The sequence below is a fragment of the Parasteatoda tepidariorum genome, chromosome 6, assembly GCF_043381705.1.
Source record: "Parasteatoda tepidariorum isolate YZ-2023 chromosome 6, CAS_Ptep_4.0, whole genome shotgun sequence".
NCBI classification, from domain to species: Eukaryota; Metazoa; Arthropoda; class Arachnida; order Araneae; family Theridiidae; genus Parasteatoda; species Parasteatoda tepidariorum.
Genome location: NC_092209.1, coordinates 63,741,373 through 63,747,319, shown reverse-complemented (window position 1 = coordinate 63,747,319; position 5,947 = coordinate 63,741,373). Strand labels below are relative to the sequence as shown.

The following is a 5,947-nucleotide window of genomic DNA, read 5'->3' as shown; positions in this document are numbered from 1 at the left end:
ACATTTCATTCGCCGTGAAAAATAAAAATAAATAATATACTTTAACAACTAATTTTTCTGATTTTTTTTAGAAAAATATTTCATTCTTTTATTACTCTTGCTTTTTTCCATTCTAAATCGTTGATATTTCCTTTCTTTTTATCTTTAAATCATTAGAAATCATTTATATTTGGTTGTTTTTAAAATTTCAAGTTTTTGTTTTACGCGAAAGAATAGTCAGTGTTACTTGGACTTTTAGTAAATTTAAAAAAATATTTTCTTTATTTTTTTTAGTCTTTGAAAAGATAATTTTTCTAGTATTCTTGTTGGCAGCGATGGCTCTGGGGATAGAACGTTAGCCTTCGAATAAGGTGAACCGGGTTCGAATTACAGCGAATGCTGGTCGATACGAATTCCGCATCCGGTTTGCACCGACAACAGTGCTGACGTAAAATATCCTCAATGGAAGACGGATCTTGGGTTTGAGTCCCCTTGCCGTCAGGTTAACAGAGGGAGGTTTTCGTTAGTTAGAAGGAGTTTGGTTAGTTCCATCAAAAAGTCCTCCACGAAGGTAAATTTCTCCTTATACTTCCTCCAGGAGTTCCTTTGTCTTCCAGATTGGGTTCAAAATTACAAGGTTACGGAGTTGGACATTAGTAGTCCTAAACCCGAAAAATTTGGTCGGCTGTTCAACGACTGTTATAACATATTCTTGTTGCATTTTATTCTAAATCATCGATACTCCTTATGCTTCTTTTTAAAATCATTAGAAAAAATTTATATTAATTAGTCGTGAAAAAGTATATGAAATATATGAATGTTTGATTAATGTAAACTTTATGAATATTAAAATGCAATGAATTAAGTAGTACCGGTAACTAGCAATGTTTTGAGGGGCTTGCTTCATATCATATTTTTAATTCTTTTTTACGAATAATTGCATTCTTTTGTGAAAAAAAGTAATATTACAGTGATGTAATAATGGTTTATTACATAAATAAGCTTATCAAGTATTTATTACATTGTCCATTTTTCTAATAAAACTTTAAATAGGGATTATGGCAACATATTATAAAAGTGTTATTAACAAAAAAATGTGTTTCGATAAAAAAAAAGAAATCTGAAAATCAAAATGACTTATTTGGAAAAAGAGTTATTGACTTATTTGAAACACGTAAATATGTTTAAAAACGTTTGACAATTTTGTTCTTTGCTATTTTTTCCCCAACTTTCAATACGTCTGTTTGTTATCATTTAGCTTCAATGCATAAAGATTTATTTAAAATGTTAATTTCATAGTTGATTATGTTACCGTTAATGCTCGAAAACTGTTGATGTGCACATTAACTCTCTAATCGGCAAATTAACTGGGCTCATCCGGTAAAGTGCGGAATCAAGTTTCTTTTTTCACGAATACTACCGAGGTAATGGATATATTAAATGTTTTTGTATCGTTGAAGTTCAAAAGTTAGTTTCTTTCACTTTATCAATTAATTTGTTGATTGTTTCATTGCACTAACTTGATTCTTTAGTAATCGAAAAATAAAGTGCACAAAAACGTTGTTGTTCCAACAAAAATCTTCATTTCACTCTAACGAGTGCTTAGTAGTTAGCGAGCAACTTACCAAGATATTTTCGGCACTTTAACGGATCACCTTAGTTAATCTGCATATTTTCTAGATAATCTGCATATTACCTAGATAATCTGCATATTACCTAGATAATCTGCATATTACGTATAAACTTTGTAGAATAACAGATTTCTACCCGAAGGCGGTAAAATTTACATAAGCTAATTAGGAAATCTTGCAAAATATCTACATTTTGTATTTAGGTGGAATCGTGTTCAAAATGAAGAAAAATTGTTTAAAAAAATGATAAAAACACGCATATATAACAAAAGCACAGACTGAAAATGAATGTTTAATGATCACATGTTAAAATCCAAGACATTGAATAAAACATTTACAATATTCATACAATTAATGACAACAGTTCTGTGACTACAGCTGATAAGGCTACTCAGTTAGTTTACTAAAAGACTACTGCCAAAGAGTAAGTTGGCCCATTCACAGCCTTTCAGAAATGTTAAAGCTAAACAAAATAAAATATAACTTAATAAGTCTGAAAACTTCGCAGGATAAATCATTCACGGATTTCACAGTCTCTTTGAAATATCACTGTTTGCCAAAAGTTTTCCAAGAGTGATTTTTACTGCCAAGTTTGGTAACAAAATACAGCCAAAGACGTTTATTGGCGTTCAATTTCACTAAACAGTCTCCTATTTGTGATATGCAGGGGAAATTGTTTAGATGAGAAGTTTTTAACCAATGTTCAGGTGAAAAAATACAAATTAAGAAGTCTAGCGCTTGAGTCAGAAAAAAGAAATTAAGAAAACTTTGAACTTAACCGAAGAAAAAATCCTAGAATAAAACATATGCGGAAAAAAAAAAGAAAATGAAGCCCTTACATGTTTATCTTAAACCAATTATTTTTCAGGAGGAGGGGGGGGGGGTAAAAATGACTAAAGGAGCTTTGTTTCAAAACTTTGATTAGATTCATTTTTAGTTAGATCCATTTTTTAAAAATAAAAGTGCAAAACAATTATTTCTCATTAAGAAAATTGAAATTAAGTACAAGTTCTTTTTTTTTTATTATTTTTTTGAAAATGCCCGAACTTTATTGTAAAAAAGAATTCACATTTCTGTAAATAAATTTAACGGGGGAAAAATGATTTTAGATTGATTGTAGAGTTCGTTACGATTTCATTTGTATTTTATAGGTTAATTTATAAGAAAAGACCATAGCGATTTATGCCCAATTTTGGGGTTTAAACTGAATTCACAAAATAATTTAAAAATTTGTTTTTAATTCAGAAAAAAATTCAAATACAAGTTTCATTTGAAAAGAAATATTTAATTTTATTTTAATCACATATCATTATGTTTCTTCCACTTTTTTTCAAGTATAATCAAACGCAGATTCTTGTATAATTTATCCAATAGATTTCTTTTAAATTATTTATTGGATTAGCTCTAAAAGGTAAAATATTTATTCTTCAAAAAATGCAAAAACTTTTTTTAAAATCTGCGGATATGGATTTGCTCTTAAAGGTAAAATATTTATTCTTCAAAAAATGCAAAAACTTTTTTTAAAATCTTATTTGGATGAAAATTAGGTCTAAGTTTTGAAATCAAAAGTCCCCAATAAAATATTTAAATTACTTTTTGAATTTCTGAAAGTGTAAATAATGATTTTTTCAATAATGCGCATCTTAAAAAAAATCAGAGATATTTAAGAGAAAATTTAGATAAAAGGTCACTCTTTTACTACAGAAGATGCTCATACTCATTGCAGATCATTCTTAAGAATCAAAGAACATAGACTTTCATTTTCCTCTTTTTTATATCACAAAGATTTTATTTTTTTAATTACAGTATATTAATTGATTTTAAAAGCAACGGATAGAGAATAAGCGATCATTAACATTTATTAGATCAAAATATTTTTTTATCTAATAAATGTTTTTTTTTCTATCTAGTGTTTTTTTTCCACTTAATTATTTACTCTATTTCTTTATTTTCTAGATAAACTGGTAAAGAAAGAATAGCGCAAGTTAATTTTTACCTAAACAGAAATAGATAATTAGTTTCATAAATATTTAAGAACATTGTAGAATTCTTTATACACCAAGAGCTTGATTTTGAAATTGTACATCCCTATAAAAGTTTAGCTTTATGAATCGTATTATGATTATTGATTGTTTTGATACATGTTTATATATATCCTAAAACAAAACATAAATTTTTAAATTGTCAAACATATTTTTAAGTAATATATATGATGGTATTTAAAATTATTAACTACAAATACATAAACAAATTTTCAATCAAGGAACAATTGCAAATTTTCGAGCAGACGATTGAATATCTTTCTATATGAAAAGCAAAATATATAATATTCACATTTAATTACAGTACAATACTTTTCTAGAGCTAAAAATGAAGTGATATATTCGGAGGATTCTACTTATTTTACAAAATTAATAGTACAGTAGGTCATCACATATCTGTTTCATTTTACAAAGTGCCTATAATTTTCTTCCAAATTCTATATCTTAAGCCTTTGATTTATATCTTTACACAATACAATAAATTATAAATTGTGCTTTAGCTAAATCTATATTAAGAATTCTCTAACACTTAAAAAAAAGAGATTAAAAATTTATTGACAATGTCCTAATGTATTATCTTAGCTTATAAAATTGATTTTAAAATATGCGGAAATCGCAATATTATGATTTATGTATCTCACCACAAAATTAAATATATCTTATGATATGTAAAAGTTTTAAAATGAAAATTTCACTGAACTTACAGCTATGTCAGCCAAAACTAAGTCACCCTAGATAAAAATAAATATGATATGTTTCTAAAACTTTTCTTCTTTATTAAAATTTGTTTTAAACAAAAAAAAAGCCTATACATTTTAACTTGGTGAAAAATAAAATTTACTTTATTAAAATTTAGTTTAACTTCGTATTATGAACTTTATAACAAACTTTTCTAAAAAACTGAATTATTTCAAACATAGTTTCTTTTTCATATATGTGATAACAGATGGCAGCACTACGAGTTTTCCTGCTAAAAATTTATGTTTACGTTATCTATTTTCCTTGTCACAGTTTCAAATTTTAACTTTCTACCTCTGAAACTTTATTTTAAGCTATCTTAAAACAAATTAGATTTTTGGGCTTTAAAACTGTTTAAAGATTAAAGAGATAAACTATTTTATGCAAAGACCATTTCGTCAAGTTTTAATTCTCCCCGAAATTATAATATATAGTTGAATTCTTACTGTTATAATTATTCATAAAAGTTGAAAAAAAGAAAAGCATTTTTGAGTGGTAAAATATAAAACGGTATTACAAACTGGGTCTGACGAAAAATAGAAGGAAAAAACAAACAAGAAAAGGGGGGAAAGATTTTTAGGTTATATCAGGAGCACAAAATCCACGTTTACACGAAGATTTCAAAACCCAAGTGAAGAAACAAAATGTAAGCAAATTATATTACTGGATTAGCCTTAAGAGAAATTTTAAGAAAAAGATTGATTTCAGCTTTTATATATTATTAAGTACTTACATTGTTTAATTCCCATCATTTTTAAATACTTGATATTAACATAGGTACATTTTATTTAAAAAAAATAAAGGGAAATTATAAAGATAATTTAAGTTTAAAAATGGTCTCAATATTTGTCAATAACGAATTCTATTTATTTAATTATAGTGTACACTTTACTATATTTCTTACTATTTGTTTAATCCTCAAAAAGTTTACAAATTTATAGTTTTATGAGATTATTAACAATACAAATGAGTCTATTGCAAAGGTTAATAAGTTTTATAAGGTTAAGAATCATTATGAGTTGTCTATTGCTTTTAATGCAAATTTCATTGGTATTATGTCATTTAATTGATTTTGATGAAAGTAAGTTATAGGATATTAAATTAACTATTTATTGTAACTGGCAGGTCGATCCAAAAACAAACCCCTCTTATTTAATGTGTAAAATTTATAGATAATGTTACTAAACTGTTAAATATAAATTCAAAAGCTCAAAATTGATTAAAACTTAAAAAAAAAAAATTGGTTTTATTAGAGTACTTTATCAGAAGCATTATAACTTAAAGTAAAGCTTTTTTGTAAGGTCGAGTTGTTAGAATAAAGCTCACAATTTCTCGACCAACAGTTTGATAAGGTCAGCTTTGCTAAACAGACGTCTTTCCTTCCCAGACAAGTTGGAACACGTCGATCTGAAACCGAACAGGCTTCAAACCGCATTCGGGGATGCGGTTTCAGTCCTTTGCAATCACAATTCAGTGTATCAGACTGTATTTCTTAGGAAAAAAACATAAAACCAAGCAAAGGAGTTTTTTTTTTTGGAAAAAAGAATTGTTAACTTA

General features: G+C 26.8%; 1 long non-coding RNA gene across 1 annotated transcript; it reads left to right on the top strand.

Annotated features, from left to right (window-relative positions):
* Window positions 1-1,884: 1,884 nt before the first annotated feature.
* LOC139425918 (uncharacterized) lies at window positions 1,885-4,341 on the top strand. The gene is made up of 2 exons (XR_011637041.1): window positions 1,885-3,021; window positions 3,093-4,341. It is a non-coding gene; the product is annotated as an uncharacterized lncRNA (long non-coding RNA).
* The last annotated feature ends 1,606 nt before the right edge of the window (window positions 4,342-5,947 follow it).